The sequence below is a fragment of the Hippocampus zosterae genome, chromosome 8, assembly GCF_025434085.1.
Source record: "Hippocampus zosterae strain Florida chromosome 8, ASM2543408v3, whole genome shotgun sequence".
Taxonomy (NCBI): domain Eukaryota; kingdom Metazoa; phylum Chordata; class Actinopteri; order Syngnathiformes; family Syngnathidae; genus Hippocampus; species Hippocampus zosterae.
Window position 1 is genome coordinate 23,173,413 of NC_067458.1, and position 16,652 is coordinate 23,190,064.

A 16,652-nucleotide genomic window follows, 5' to 3' on the forward strand; every position below is an offset into this window, starting at 1 on the left:
AAAATTTAAAAATATGTATTTTAAAAACACATATTTTTAACTTGAAGTAACTTTTTAAAAAAAAAAACAAATATTTAATGATATTTTTTCTATTTTATATATTTAATTATAATTTGTCATATTTAATTAAAGGGCACAAAATTCAAATTTTTGTCATTTTAATCTTAACGCTATTGACATCCAGTCCTTTTGAGAAATTATTTGTTACATTTGTCTTTAAAAAAGTTTGTTTGTGCATGAAAAAAAAAAAGAGCTCAAATAAGCTCAGTCAGGCGCTGCAGCAGGCCTGACCAATCAAAAGCAGACGTGACGATCAAACGGATCAGCTGAAATGTCACGCACATCAACTTTGTCTTTTTGATTCGGCTCCGTTTTCCTGACACGTCTGCCATACAAACATTGTAAAATGGTTGGCGAAGAAAAAAAAATAAAAAAGTGACCGGTGGGGCGCTGACCTTTGTGACCCCGGCGAAGACGGCGGGCGGAGTGATGGCGTAAATCACGGCGGCTCAAGCGGGCCTCATCATTTGGGCGAAGGCGGCCAGTTTAGCTCGCCGCCGTCGTCTTTGTCATGTGACGGGACGGCTGATGGCAGCGAGGCTACGCTTGCTTTCAAGTTGCAACCGGGCCAACCGCCAACAGGGGATGGAAGGAGGATGGAGGGCGGGAAAGAAAAAAAAAAAAAAAACGTCTGTCAGCAGCGATGTCAAAAGCTTCATTTTTTTTTTTCCTTCTTCCTCCCGCAGAGCAATTAGAGGTTTCATCGCAGCGGAGTGATGTCAGGATTCATTACGGCTCAGCCGCGGCTAATTGCTTCAAGGTTAAAGTAACAGATCTGACGCCGTCCCATTTTTAAGTGACAGCCCCGCCGCGCGTTCTGCTGCCGTTTGGCGGAACGCCGACGCGATGACACCCCGACGCCGGAAGGGGGGCGGGGGGGTGGGGGAGGAACGGATGAAGGCTGACGAGCCAGAGCGCATCAAAAAGGCCGCCATTGGTCAGCGGACCAAAACTGCCCAATTCCAGAGGCAAAGATGACGGAAGACATTTTGCGACAGGAAAATGGGAAAACATCCGAATATTTCAAGTCGGAACTCGCTCCTCCATTTTCGACTTTTGTTTTAAGTATCTGTGGTTGGTAGCGGCGTCCTTCTTTGAGCACCCGATAGCTTGAAATAATGCCGCCTTGGCTTGGCTTACGTTTGCCGCCCCCTTGTGGTCACGGGCGCGTACGACTAACTCAAAGCATCCTGTCGAATATGAGCTATTCGATGCCAATCGCAAAGATGCCATAAATGGCAAGCGTGCGTCAAGACCCACGGCAGAAATCCTGTCGGAATGTCGCAGGCAAGGAGGATACGATTGGCAAAGAAGTATCCTGGCACTCGGGACACCAAATGAGTATCCGGGAATCGTTCCCATCCACTCTGGAACTTGATTTGTCCTTTTTTTTGCTGCAGCTAGCGGCGTTTTCTTCCACCGATAGCTGCTAATTGCTAACCTGCCTTTTGGATGACTTCCACGAAGAACACAGACCGACGTGATTGGCAGGCGATGAAAGCAAGGCGACGGCTGGATTCAAGTACCGTATTTTCCGCACTATAAGGCACACCTAAAAGCATTTGATTTTCTCAAAAGTTGACTTATATATAGATCAATATTCCGATTTCCCGGATGTAGTATTTGATATGTTCCGTAAAGCGCTTTGTTCCAGCTGCAGCGGTTGTGAAAGCGCAACATCAATAAAGCTGTATTGTATTGTATTACCTTGAATGTAGCTCCATCTAGTGGATAAAGAATGCAACCGCAATCACTACTGTAGCTTTTATTCGATGCGCCTTATCGTGAAATAAGTTTTAAAATCGGCCATTCGTTGAAGCCGCTGCGCCTTATACTCCGAAGCAACTTCATTTTCGCATCGACGCTATCGAGTTCAAACGCCAAAGACGTGTTCTGCCATGTTGGATTTTAAAAAGCCAAACTTTGCGGTCCTTTCATATTGCATAGCTCAAAAACTTTGCGGTCGGGATTCATAACACGTGCGCAGCAAGAATAGCTTTCAATAAGGTCCAAAGTCCAAACGAATGTCCCGTTCCAAAATGAGCGCTAACCTTCGCGCAGCTAGCTAGCTAGCGCTGCGATGTGACCGCCACATGAAATAAAATCTCAATGCTGATAAGTTGCCATTGATTCCAGTTTTTTTCTTTTTTTTAAATCCACCCTTGTTCCCCCGTCTTCAGACCTCCCCCGTAACTTCCCGACCCGAGCAGGGAGAGAAATCGAAAGCGGTTAGCATCGGCGTCAGTGGCGCGGCAACGAGCGCTTGTTTACCTCTGCGCTTCTTCCGGGCTCCTCTCCGAGTGCGGAACAACCTGATCCTTTGCACCGATTGTTTGTTTAACCGCTGCTGGGAACGGGAGAAGCCCCCCCCCCTGCCCCCCCCAGGTCTGAGTAAGTGTTGATCTAAGGTGGGATTGGAAACGGCCTAATGAGGAACTCTTTGGATAATTAGCCGTAGCCGGGCGCGCTTGTGCATAATTTGAGTTCTTCGCCAGCGAGGAGGAAGATGACGGTGAGGAGGAGGAAGAAAAGGAGGAGGGCGGCGGATGATGAAAGCGCCCAGAGATCGGGGTTAATGAAAATTAGCGTGTCAAGTTCGTCTCTACCTCGCTTTTTCATTTTTTTTTTCTTCTTCTTCTTCTCGGTTCTTCTTTTGTTCTTCTGACGACGCCTTATTGTTGATGTAATGGAACAATTAGTGTTGGCGCGGTTCACGGCGGGGAGAAGGTGCTGGCTGCCGGGCAGGACGCCGCCTGGAATTAGGCGGCGGGATGATGACATTCAGAAGGAAATGGAGTGGGGGGGGGGGGGGGGTGGAGGTATTCATGGCTGCACTCGTTAAGGGAAAACCACAAACAAGTATGGGAAGTTCCTGAAAGTTTGTCAACAAAAACAGAAAAAAAACAGCCTGCATGCAATAAAACTATTTTTTGGGGGGGGGGGGGGGGGAAACATGCGTATCGTAGTTGTGCGCTATCCACGATAATGCTCATTGGACTTTTTCCAAAAAGAGAGCTCGAGACTGATCTTTCAAGGCCCACAAAATATAGTTTTTGTATGACTTTGCAAACACAGAAATGACCCAACGAAAGATTTGACGTTCTTCTTTCATCTCACACACGCAAAAAATTTTGTTTCTCTCTTATCCTTTCTTTCATAACTTAGGAATTTCTCCATTGCGAGACTAATAAAGGTTTTCTTAATCCCGTGGTTGCGTTTTGTCCAAATCACCGATTTTGGGCCCCATAAAATCCCCGCCCCCCCCACAAAAAAAACTCATAATTTTTGTAATGGTGATGGCCTCCAACATCTGAACACTCCATAACTTCGATCTAATACAATAAATGACCAGCGTAACAATTGTCCATTTGACAAACTTTACACACTATCCGCATGCTATTTAACAATCGTGGTAGTAGTAGTAGTATTGAGTCGCGTGTGCGCATGCATGTGCATATGTGGGGGTGTTAATTACGGACTTACATCATGGCTTGGATTTCCGTCATCTTTTCTCTCTTTTGTTTTGCGACAGTCTTTGTAGTAGAGTTCAGCACAACCATCCTAAATGTTTTTTTGTTGTTCTTCACAAAATTGATTAACTTGACCCAACAACAGCGGACGAGGTGCCGCGTTCAAAATAACGAATGTTCATCCGAGACGAAATAAGCTAGGAGGGCGATTGTCGGCGTGAAGCGTGTGAATGAAACTCAACATCACCTTTGTAATAAGACGGCGTCCTAACGGAAACTGAGACGAAAGGTGATGTTTTTGCTTCGAACGCGAGTCGGCAGAGTCGGCGTTGCACTTAATTATCTTTTTTTTTTGAAAGTGGCGAGGCGAGTATGAAGACTATCGTTGTGCGAGCCCGGGCGTGCCGAGGCGCTAAGTGCTGCTGGACGACATGCGCGCTCGACGTTTGCATCGAAGACGATCGAGACATGACGTGGTGGCTGATTTTTGTTTTTGTTTTAAAATTGTGGCTCCAAAAATTCATCTGTGGTCACAAATTACCACGGTTATAACAGTTTTGGATTCTTCCTTACAATTATTATTATTTTTCATTTGAATTGGACTTTTTTTTTGTTCTCAATTTGGTTTGTTTGAATTATTATTGTTTTTTTTGTTGTTGTTTTTTTTTAAATAGCTTGCATGTTAATTCCACATGGTGGCACCAAATTAGAATGTCTCGTAAACCCATTTCGTGACTTCGATTTATAATTTTGTATTACGGTATATCCCCGTCACAGTATTCTGGCCATATTTTATTTGAAAAAATCCCCCCCCCCCACCCCCCCCTCCGCATCATTTGTGGCGCAACCGTACAAAGTGATGAGAAATACATCGACAAAAGCGTGTTGCCAAGTGGCTAAGGACCAAATGTTACACGGGCTATTGTGTTCCCTCAGCTAGCCGCAAATAAACTACGCAGACAAAACTGGTCTTTCTGCGCATTAGCGATGCTTTTTGCGTTATTGTGCCCGCAGCCACACAAAGCGCCCCCCCACTCCCTCACCACTGCCCCCCCCCCCCCCCTCCATGGTTGAAGCGATTTGCTGCGCACAATGCCACAGCTTAACCAGCTAGGTCAGGTCAAGTTGACTCATACAATGGCAGACTTTAAACGCGGCACCCACAGCGCCGAGTGTCGCTCGGACAAAGTGGGGCAAACATTTCATCGAGTCGCGGCCCGCGGTCCATAAACGTCCCATCCAATCCGCTCGCTGGCGTCAGCCTCGTCTTTCGTCGCCCGTCTGCTCTTCTCAAGGCCAAATGTGGAAACAAATGCGCCACTATATATAGGGGGGGAAATGGTACACGCATCATCAAGATCACTATCAAGATTTTTTTGAAATGTGTGACAAACCCCACCAAAAAAATAGCGAGAGAATCCGTTGCGTTGCGGCACATGAAAACGGCAAATGGGAAAAGAGCGTGTCACGCGTCAACAGAGCTCTTTTGTCGGATTCACTGTCATGACTAAGCTGAATGACGACAAAATTCGGTCCGATGACATCAGAGCGCCGATTGGTAGATGAGCGCTCCGTGGTCAAACACGGCGTTCTCCGTATCCACCGAGCATAAGCCGGCAGGCGAGCAGCTAGCGCGGGAGATGAAGATCTGATTTGTCACATTTGAAACGCTTAATGTTTCAAGCGGGAGGAAGCGCGTGCAGCGTAATGCGTTCATTCATCTGCATAAACAGCACCTGTCTCCTCCTCCGGCAGGCCAAACTTTGGCTGCATCCTGCACCACGAAAGGCCCGGCCAGCCAATTGTTTTCAAGTGTCGGCCCAGCGACGCCAGTCGTTGCAATCGACAACTTTCATTTCATCCCGCCGGCGAGACGAATAGGCGACATGCTAACAAAATGAGCAAAAAAAAAGTTTAGCTGCATCCTGCACCAAGAAAGGCCCAGCCAACCAATCGTTTGCAAGTGTCGGCTGAGCGCCGCCAGTCGTTGCATCGGCAACTTTCATTTTATTTCATCCCACCGGCGAGACGAATAGGTGACATGCTAACAAAATGAGCAAAAAAAAAAAAAAAAACGTTTAGCTACATCCTGCACCAAAAAAGCCCCAGCCAACCAATCGTTTTCAAATGTCAACTGATCGCCGCCAGTCGTTGCGTCGGCAACTTTCATTTGATTTCATCCTGCCGGCGATACGAATAGGCGACATGCTAACAAAATGAGCAAAAAACCCCCCCCAAAAAGTTTTGCTGCATCCTGCACCAAGAAAGGCCCAGCCAACCAATCGTTTTCAAGTGTCAACTGATCGCCGCCAGTCGTTGCGTCGGCAACTTTCATTTTATTTCATCCCGCCGGCGAGACAAATAGGCGACATGCTAACAAAATGACCCAAAAAAAGTTTAGCTGCATCCTGCACCAAAAAAGGCCCAGCCAACCAATCTTTTTCAAATGTCAACTGATCGCAGTCAGTTGTTGTGCCAACAACTTTCATTTCATTTCATCCTGCTGGCGAGACGAATAGGCGACATGCTAACAAAATGAGAAAAAAAAACCCAAAAAAGTTTTGCTGCATCCTGCACCAAGAAAGGCCCAGCCAACCAATCGTTTTCAAGTGTCAACTGATCGCCGCCAGTCGTTGCGTCGGCAACTTTCATTTTATTTCATCCCGCCGGCGAGACAAATAGGCGATATGCTAACAAAATGAACAAAAAAAAGTTTAGCTGCATCCTGCACCAAAAAAGGCCCAGCCAACCAATCGTTTTCAAATGTCAACTGATCGCCGTCTGTCGTTGTGCCGACAACTTTCATTTCACTTCATCCTGCTAGCGAGACGAATAGGCGACACGCTAACATAAAGAGTGGGGGGAAAAAAGCGGCCAAACTTTGGCTGCATCCTGCACCGCGAAAGGCCCAGTCAGCCAATCGTTTTCAAGTGTCAACCGATCTCCGCCAGTCGTTGTGCCGACAACTTTAATTTTATCACACCGGCGAGACGAATAGGCGACATGCGGGGAAGGAAAAAAAAAAAAAAAAAAAAAGGCCGCCGGATTCAGGATTGACACGCAAAAGGTAATTTATGCTGGCCCTTTATTTACCGGCATGCCGAGAGTCGCTCTTGAAGGCTAATTTGGAGCGCGCTTGGCACCTCTTCTAAGCTATGAAACGTCGTCATTTGACAAAAAAAAAAAAAAATCCTCGAACAGGCATTGATCAGCTGCTTAAGTGCCCGAGCTTTTGTTTGTTTTTCTGGCAACAACGCTGTCAAAAGCTTCTGTCGCCGCTTCGCCGAGCGTGTTCTGCAAAGACGTCCTGCTCGCATGACACCCCCTCCCCCCTCGGCGGCACTGGGTGGGTGGGCGGCGAAGGGAGGGCTCGGTTTTGATGGTTAAAGAGGGGACGGCATCTGGCGTGACAATTATGGGAATAGATTACCTGAAAGCAAAGTGCTGTCACGTCCTGATCATTTCCTGCACAACAACAACGCGCTCCTCTTCCTTCATTCCGCCATTTGCCTTGCCTTTGACTCGCATTGTGATAGAAGCGCACTTTCATTATTATCCAATGATTTTTTTTTTATGTGTGTGCTGCCGTAATATCGTACGCAGGGCTAATGGTCACTTGGTTGGAGTAGCCAAAAAATAAAAAGCTAGAATAGCGGCTAAGTCGACGGGGGAAGAAAAGGTCCAATTAGAGATGATTTGCCCCAAAGAGGCTTTTGGACTGCTTTCGGCAGGCGTATTATACGAGTTGCGCTTTGGTCGACCTGGGCTGAGTGCGCTCGCCGCTTTCATCTGGCATTTGGAGGGCGAGCACTTTAATCAACTTAATGCTAGCGATAGCGCCTCTCGGCCCGACTCCAAAAGAGGAGCGCAGATGGACTCCGCGGAGGCTTTTCCGTCGTCACCCGGCAAAAAGATAGGGGTCGTGCTACGCCGCCGCCGCCGCCGACGGGGGCCGTGCCGGTTCTCGTCTCGCGGCCGTCCCCCCCCCCCCACCTGCCCCCCAACGCCATCTGACATAAAATATCGGTGAGGGACCTTTGTTTATTTCAAAGCTGCTTTTTTTCCTACCCCCCCCCCCAACCTCCTTTGTGGACTCTCGGGCCTTGAAATATGTGTAAGTGTCCTTTTGCAGACATCTGAGGGGAGGGAAATCAAAGGCGAAATCACAGTCGCGGCAGCGGTTGCGCGGACGTTTCTTAAATCGCCACCTGCGCGCAACCCGCCTGACCTCAAATCCAAGCAACCTTCCAACGGGGGGGCTTCTCTGTGCCAGAAAAAGAACTCAACTCAACTGTATTTCTCTCGCACTTTCAAACAGCCGTAGCTGCATACAAAGTGCTGTACGTGGAGCAATTTAACATATCCAAATAAACGGTAAAAAAAATCGGTAATAAAGATGGTAGAAAGCACCAAACAGTAAAAGCAAGAACAAATCTAAGTCATGCTAAGAACATCAAGAACGCGCTGGTTTGAGCTTCCCGCTTCGGCTAGATTGACGGCGAGCTAGCTTGCGTTCAACTTGAAGGATTCATCGTAGCCCACGGACATATCCAAATAAACGGTAAAAAAAAACGGTAATAAAGACGGTAGAAAGCACCAAACAGTAAAACCAAGAACAAACCTAAGGTCATGCTAAGAACATCAAGAACGCGCTGGTTTGAGCTTCCCGTTTCAGCTAGCTTGAGGGCGAGCTAGCTTGCATTCAACTTGAAGGATTCATCGTACCCCACGAACATATCCAAATAAACGGTAAAAAACAAATCGGTAATAAAGACGGTAGAAAGCACCAAACAGTAAAACCAAGAACAAATCTAAGTCATGCTAAGAACATCAAGAACGCGCTGGTTTGAGCTTCCCGCTTCAGCTAGCTTGACGCGAGCTAGCTTGCGTTCAACTTGAAGGATTCATCGTAGTCCACGAACATATCCAAATAAACGGTAAAAAAATCGGTAATAAAGACGGTAGAAAGCACCAAACAGTAAAACCAAGAACAAATCTAAGTCATGCTAACAACATCAAGAATGCGCTGGTTTGAGCTTCCCGCTTCAGCTAGCTTGATGGCGAGCTAGCTTGCGTTCAACTTGAAGTATTCATCGTAGCCCACGGATAGTGAACCGCCATTTTGTCCAACCTCCCGACTGTTTAATTTTTGATCAATTTTAATTTACAGACCGAAATTGTTTATTAACTCGAGCTGACAGTAGCGCTGCTACCGTTTTTTTTTTGTGTGTGCTAAGGAAGCGCTACAGAAGGCTCAGCGAAAGACGCGAGGGCCTGGCGGGCATGACATTGTTTTTGACTCGCCAAAGTGCTGAGCTCAACAGCACAGCCGGCGAGCGAGCGAGCGCTAACGAGGGAGGCGGGCGGGCGGCAGGCCGGCGGGCCCCCGAAGGAAGGATCAGCGAAGCGGCGCGACTCGTCTTGAAAGACGCAGCGACTTGGACACAGAGGTCCGCCAGACGCTTTTCATCCTTGGCATCGCCAGTCCTCCGCAGTATCAATAATTTACTTGGAAAAGAGCGACAGGTTCACTCCTTATCCGCTAGATCACCATTTTGGCGTGCTCGTGGACTAAAATTTTAGGTGGACTCGTGGTTTGGCGCATCCGATGTGTGCGTTTGTGTATATAAAAGTTTTTATAAAAAAAACAATTCTGACAAAATGGCAGAGCACATGTTGGCGATCACCAAAAAATCGTTTTTGAAGCAATACAAATTCATTATGCTATGCTAGCTTCGGGTTAAATGATTTGTGATCAATCTGGGGGTTGCATCCCACAGGCATGTTTTCGCACGGCTCGGCCAGGACAAGTGGAACAGCTTAAAACCACAAAAGCATTTTGCCAAAATTTGCCAAAGATCCACTTTAAAAATGGCACAAAAATTGACTAAGCTAATTCAAGATGGCGTCCATAAACTACATGATGCGGATTTGATCAATGAATGGAGAAGATGTAAAATATCCTCAGTTCAACAAATAAATAGTGTCTCATTCCTTTTTTTTTGTTCAAAAATCGTCTATGTTGTAGCTATGCGACAGGAGTGACAAAATTAACGCTAGTGCTCGAGTATTTTCTGTTTCTTGTATCTTGGTTTTTCTGCGCGAGGCAATTTCATGAGTGCGAAAATGCCCTTAAGATCAGTAAAGCAAGCACTCCAACAACGAAAAATCAATACAGAGTGATTAAGAGGTAGGGAATGAGTGAACGATTCCAAACACCGTCATAAAAAAAAAAAAATAGGGAGGTGTGCGCCGGTGTGATTCTTCACCCCCGTTGTGATCCAGCGGAGCTTTTGTTTTCATCTCCGAATCACTCGGGCTGAGGTCTCCTTTAGCTGGAGGTGCGCTCTCTCCGGGGTCAAACCGCAGATTAATAGGTGCGCTAATGAGCTCCCTGAAGTCCCCCCTCGCAACCACAACCCCCCCCCCCCCCCCCCGCGTGCCCATGATGTCCTCCTGTGATGGATGGCGGCGAGCATCACTCACGCTCAACCATTTGTGCCAAGGAGAAACATCGTCGGGCGTGATGAATGCCTCCGCCAAGACGTCCTCCTTTGTATCCGCTGTCAGCGCCGTCTCCTTTTGTTTGACGCGCAGCTTTCAATCCGAGCGACTTTTTAAACATGGGGAATTTGACCGCTTTGATTCAATCGGCCCTCCGCCAAAAAAAATAAAATAAAAATGCAAACGGTGGGACGGGGAGCTTAGCGAAACACTCCACGCTAATTCCGCCGTCAGTCACTCAGAGATGACTTTGATGAGGCGGCGAGGCCATTATTTGGGAATCGTATGAAAGAATTCGCGTCAAGTTGAAAGTGGAGGTTAAAATGAAAACAAAAAAAGGACGATTATGGAGAAGAAGGAGTCGCTCCCTGGACACGGGCGACATTGCGCGGCGACCGCAGTACCTACGTTCACCAACAAAAAGGGAGAAATGAAGTGAGGTGACAGGAAACGAGGCGCTACAGATTATTCATGCGCGCGTTGGAGTACCGAGTAGATTGCAGGTGAGTCAGCGTGACGGCGGGCGAGCTTTTCCTCCAGTCGAGCTCTAGATAGCTTGTGGTAGCCCACCTCATTTATTTTGAAGGCAGCGCGCGTTCAGTACTACTCGCCTATCAAAAACCGCGGCGGTGGCTAGCTTGACTTGTAAACGGTAACGCTCACGGGGAGGCAGAGGCGGCCCAACGGCTAATATGCTAACGCTAATGTTTTCAATATGAATTGTTTGTTGTTTAGTTGTGTTGTGTGGCCCTGGCATCTGTTTTTTTTTAACTAGATACAAAATAATTAAGTATAATTTGTCACAAAATTGACAGATGTTAACCATCAATCCGTGTTTACTCACATCAACAGTGCTAGCTAGCTAGCTAGCTCGTTATTTGCCACGGTAGCAAGTGTACCGTATTTATTTCATCGGTTGTCAACACGCTGGCTGTAAACGTTGACCTGAAGACAGCGCAATGTTAATATCTTGACATTATCTTGAATTTGCCTCCCCGTGAGCGTTGCCGTTTGCAAGTCAAGCTAGCCACCGCCGCGGTTTTTGATAGGCGAGTAGTACTGAACGCGCTGCCTTCAAAAAAGAATTAATAGTTGCTACAATGGTCACCGTAGCAACTATTCACATGCGACACTGTGGCGCGGACACATGCTAGCTAGCTCGTTATTTGCCACGGTAGCAAGTGTACCGTATTTATTTCATCGGTTGTCAACACGCTGGCTGTAAACGTTGACCTGAAGACAGCGCAATGTTAATATCTTGACATTATCTTGAATTTGCCTCCCCGTGAGCGTTGCCGTTTGCAAGTCAAGCTAGCCACCGCCGCGGTTTTTGATAGGCGAGTAGTACTGAACGCGCTGCCTTCAAAAAAGAATTAATAGTTGCTACAATGGTCACCGTAGCAACTATTCACATGCGACACTGTGGCGCGGACACATGCTAGCTAGCTCGTTATTTGCCACGGTAGCAAGTGTACCGTATTTATTTCATCGGTTGTCAACACGCTGGCTGTAAACGTTGACCTGAAGACAGCGCAATGTTAATATCTTGACATTATCTTGAATTTGCCTCCCCGTGAGCGTTGCCGTTTGCAAGTCAAGCTAGCCACCGCCGCGGTTTTTGATAGGCGAGTAGTACTGAACGCGCTGCCTTCAAAAAGAGTTAATAGTTGCTACAATGGTCACCGTAGCAACTATTCACATGCGAAACTGTGGCGCGGACACATGCTAGCTAGCTCGTTATTTGCCACGGTAGCAAGTGTACCGTATTTATTTCATCGGTTGTCAACACGCTGGCTGTAAACGTTCACCTGAAGACAGCGCAATGTTAATATCTTGACATTATCTTGAATTTGGTTGAAGAATGACATGCAGCGACATTGTCGTGGACGTAGCAGCCACTCTTTAGAAAGCCCCTTAGCATCTCCTTACAATGTTCTCGCTGAGAATTTTACCATCGAGCTAAAACCTATCGAAGCGCATTAGAAGCTAAACCAACAAACAAAATTGAGGCATACGACTTACATCCGGTGAAAATGAATTACTTTGGAAAAGTGAAGAGAACTATCAGGACTCAAATATGCAGTTACCGTTTCCGAACTTTGGCTCTGATTGAACATCAAGCCCGCCGAGTCAGAAGGGAGCCTGTGGAACTTGGTTCCTGCGCGCATGCTAGCATGTTACCAGCGCAATTAAAATGACCCAAACAGAAAGACTTATTAGACGGGAATGCCAACTTGGGATGGAAAACCCAAGTTTTCACACCTTGCCCCCGCGCATCCCTCATTGGTTTCTCTCTGACGAGCAGCGGGGCACGTTGAAAATCCTGAACAGTGTTGCCCCGCTCATCCAGGCTAGCTGATTAACACTTGTGGGAGGCGAGGCCTAATCAGCTCCCCCCGGTCAGAAATGCCCGGCGGCTGTCATTAAGTGACCTCACACTCGCGGCGATTGAGGAGGTGGGGGTGGGTGGGTAGGAGGACAGATGGTCTGGCGGATCTCGGGAGGTGATTGCTTGACGCTACGCCGTGGAGCGATGCTAATGACCTCTGTGCTCTCGCATTAATGGCTTCGGTCGCCGCCGATGAAAAGCTCCTTACCTCCAGGACAGGATCCCCGGCCGGGCTTGATATTGATAAGATCGCGTACTTTTAACAAGATTTCATGATTGTGACGTTGGCGTTTCTCTGACAACCCTTTGCTAACCATTTGTTAGCATGATTATTTGAAGGCAAAAAAATGTGATCAAACAACAATGGAATTCTCAGTCTTGAATAAAATGACAAAGACAATTTCCAATCCCATTCTTTCCAATTTTTTTTCACGGCTTTTTAATGGATGGCAGGTACGCGCTTCAAATGGCTACAGTTGACTTTAGCTAGTCGACTTTTTTTTAGATACTGTATGTTAGCATAATAGCTAAAAAGCATTCACGGCGCATTCGCCTTTGTGTCAAGTGAGGTCAAAAGTGGCGCGTTTTGGGTCACTTGCTCGCTCGGCCGTTGCCGCCGCTGCCAACGTGCTCGTGTCCCCTAGCCCGTGTCACGAGCCCGCCGGGCAAATGTGTTCATTTATAAGGTTGAGTGGACCGGTCGCTGTTTTTTTTTTTCTTCACGTTAGATTTTCATCGGGATGCTCCGTGCGTAATAAGGCAGTTGTTTAAAATGGGTTAAGAGCAATTTGGATCCGGTGAACGGTCAGTTTCCACTTGGCCAGTCGAGTGGACGTTGCGGCTTTTAAGGGCGGGCCACAGGCTGCGCTCACACTTCATCGGGTTGGAAAGTCACTCTGTTGCAAAATGACGCTCTGTGAATTGCAATGGGTTATAAAATTTAAAAAAAAAAAATTATTTTTATTTTAAGTCACGCGTCTTTAATTTATAAGAAAAAAATCAGATTTTTGAGAAATAAATTCATTGACTTTTTTCTTGAAAAATAGTACTTTTCATCTTGAGAAATTCTGTTTGTCTGGAAAAATATTTTTGATATGACTAATGCTAATTTGTCTCGGAAAAAAAAATAACTTAAAAAAAACATTTAATCTAAAAAAACAAAATACGGGTATATCAATTTAATCTTAAAAAATGACGGACTTTTGAGGAGAGAAATCATAATTTGTTTCATCTTGTAAAAATATCCTTTATCCAAAATGTAAACTCAAAAAATCTGCCCTTTCATCTGGAAAAATCCAGAGCGTTCATTTTTTAGAAACACGATTTGCATCCGTCCCCAAAAATGTATTTTGAAATTTGTCAGAAGATTTACGACGGGATTTTGTATTTTGTCCTTTTTTTGCGCGTAGCCTTCCATGATTGCGTTTGTACGCCGGAAGGCAAGAAGTGACTGTCTTCATTCTCGTCGCCACTTGTCTCCTTGAAGTTTTCTTTTTAATGGCGGAAAAGAAAGGCGCATTGCACTTCAAAAAAAAAAAAAAAAAAAAAGGAGGAGGGTTCTTTTTAATCTGGGGAATGAGTGCTTGCCCATGCAGCCGTCGAATCCGCAGAGAGCGAGAGAGTGCCAAGCGGGGGCCGGGCCAGTGTATTAATATTTAAATTTCCGTCCGGCTAATCAATAGAAGGGGGCTACTTGTGCGCAGCGCTCCCCCTCAGACGGGAAGCCATAATGGGGAGAAAAACCTGCTGATTAGCTCTCCGCGCTGTGTCGTGCCGCGCACTCGAAAACCCCGACGGAAGGCAAAACCCAAAAGAGCAGCGGCGTCACAAAATGGCCGCCTGGCCCGCGCCACTCCCTCTTCTGGCGACGTTTAATAAAACGCACGGCATTTGAGCCAACTTATATTTGATTCTTCTTTTCAGCGTCCGTTGGAAAAAAAAAAAAAGACGAGAGAAAAATCCCCCGGCTTAGGCCTTTTTTGTCTTTTGAAAGCTTTGAACTCTTTCAGCCTTTCGGGGCGCTCTCCGTCTTGTTGTGCCGTGTGCATTCACTGTAAAGGCGTTCAATGCCGCCAGCAGACCACCACCGGCTCGCATGTTTGCATAATTTAGCGAGGGGGGGGCAAAATATCTTCATTTAGCTGGAGGAGACCTCCGGCGACCCGCCGGCTTGCTTGCTCGCGCTCGTTTAGGAGCAAATTGCACTTCAGCGGGTTCGCGCGACGCGGCGAGCACCGTAAAAAAAAAACTTTATTGACATGATGCTATAACTTTTCCTGACTTGTCAATCTACAATAAAAAAAAAATATTTATTACTTCAGCATTGTTGTAGGTTTATACTGAATTTTCCCCCTCAAAATCTAACTTTTAAATTTTTAGTTTTCAACGACGCGGCGAGCACCCTTAAAAAAAAAAACTTTATTGACATGATGCTATAACTTTTCCTGACTTGTCAATCTACAATTAAAAAAAATATCTATTACTTCCGCATTGTTGTAGGTTTATACTGAATTTCCCCCCTCAAAATCTAACTTTTAAATTTTTAGTTTTCAACGAAGCGGCGAGCACCCTTAAAAAAAAAAAAACTTTATTGACATGATGCTATAACTTTTCCTGACTTGTCAATCTACAATAAAAAAAAAATATATTACTTCAGCATTGTTGTAGGTTTATACTGAATTTTCCCCCTCAAAATCTAACTTTTAAATTTTTAGTTTTCAACGACGCGGCGAGCACCCTTAAAAAAAAAAAACTTTATTGACATGATGCTATAACTTTTCCTGACTTGTCAATCTACAATAAAAAAAATATTTATTACTTCAGCATTGTTGTAGGTTTATACTGAATTTTCCCCCTCAAAATCTAACTTTTAAATTTTTAGTTTTCAACGACGCGGCGAGCACCCTTAAAAAAAAATAAAAAACTTTATTGTCATGATGCTATAACTTTTCCTGACTTGTCAATCTACAATAAAAAAATATATATATTACTTCAGCATTGTTGTAGGTTTATACTGAATTTTCCCCCTCAAAATCTAACTTTTAAATTTTTAGTTTTCAACGACGCGGCGAGCACTCTTAAAAAAAAAAACTTTATTGTCATGATGCTATAACTTTTCCTGACTTGTCAATCTACAATTAAAAAAAAAGATTTTCCTTCTGCATTGTTGTAGGTTTATACTGATTTTTCCCCCCCTCAAAATCCAACTTTTAAATTTTTAGTTTTCATCTAAAAAATAAAAAAATTAAACTTTTTGGGGATACATTTTTCTGTATTTGTTTTTCGACAAAAAAAAATGCTACTTTGTCGTAATGTTATGACCTCGTCACTCTAAAAAAAAAACCGACTTCATTCACTGAATGTTCTGACTTTTATATACATTAAAAAACGTTTTTCTAAAAAAAACCAAAAAAAAAAAAAAAAACTTTTTTCCCTCCCAAAAATACAATTTTGTCTTAAGCAGGGCACGGCACCGTTAGTGTCATTTGCAAAATTGACAGACGGGGGGGGGGGCAAAATATCTTCATTGGACAGATGACCCCTCGACCTGTCGGCTCGGCCGCGCGCAGTCGTTTAAGACCAACTTTTTTTTATTTTTCCCTTGAGCGCTCGACGGTGTTCTCATAACGCGGCTCGGAGACGTCTTGAAGGCAACAGAGGGGTCAGGATTTTCGTCGCCATTGTCCTCACTTAGTTAAAGCATCAGCGACAAATAAAGAAGGGGGGGGGGGGGGCGAGGAAGGCTGAAGAGTGTGTGTGTGCGTGTTGCGGCATGAGGATAATAAGCGGTTTTGAAGGGCCGGCAAAAGAAAAGGCGAAGGAGCCTGAAGAGGTGTTGAAAGGCGGCAAGGCCAACGCTGAACTGCTCAGTTCATTTTCCGGCTCAGTGGGCGCCGTAATCCATCTTTGGCCAGCTGCTAACAAGATGGAGGCTCAAGTTGACCTCCACAATGACTTAATCAGATTAGGACGCACAAAGATCACATCGCGACCCAAGTTCAGCAGCCACCTTGATGGCCTTGTGTGGTCCCATTTTGGGGGCTTCATGTCCAATCATTATGAGAAGTCGTCAGCATCGCCTTTGTCGTTAAGTCGACGACGACGATGACGACTCTTTGGACCTGCGTTGAAAAAAAAATGGCTTGTAAAACTGTTGATTTTTTTTTTCCCAGGGGGAAAGATCTGAATTATCATATAACATCATCATCCGTGAAAAATAGAAAATCCAA

At 45.5% G+C, this 16,652-nt stretch overlaps 1 long non-coding RNA gene across 1 annotated transcript in view; it reads right to left on the minus strand.

Annotated features, from left to right (window-relative positions):
- Positions 1–136: 136 nt before the first annotated feature.
- Positions 137–16,652, minus strand: part of LOC127605963 (uncharacterized) — a 107,878-nt gene continuing 91,362 nt past the window's right edge. The window contains exon 5 of the long non-coding RNA XR_007963695.1: positions 137–609. This is a non-coding gene — a long non-coding RNA (uncharacterized LOC127605963). The remainder of the gene's footprint in view (positions 610–16,652) is intronic.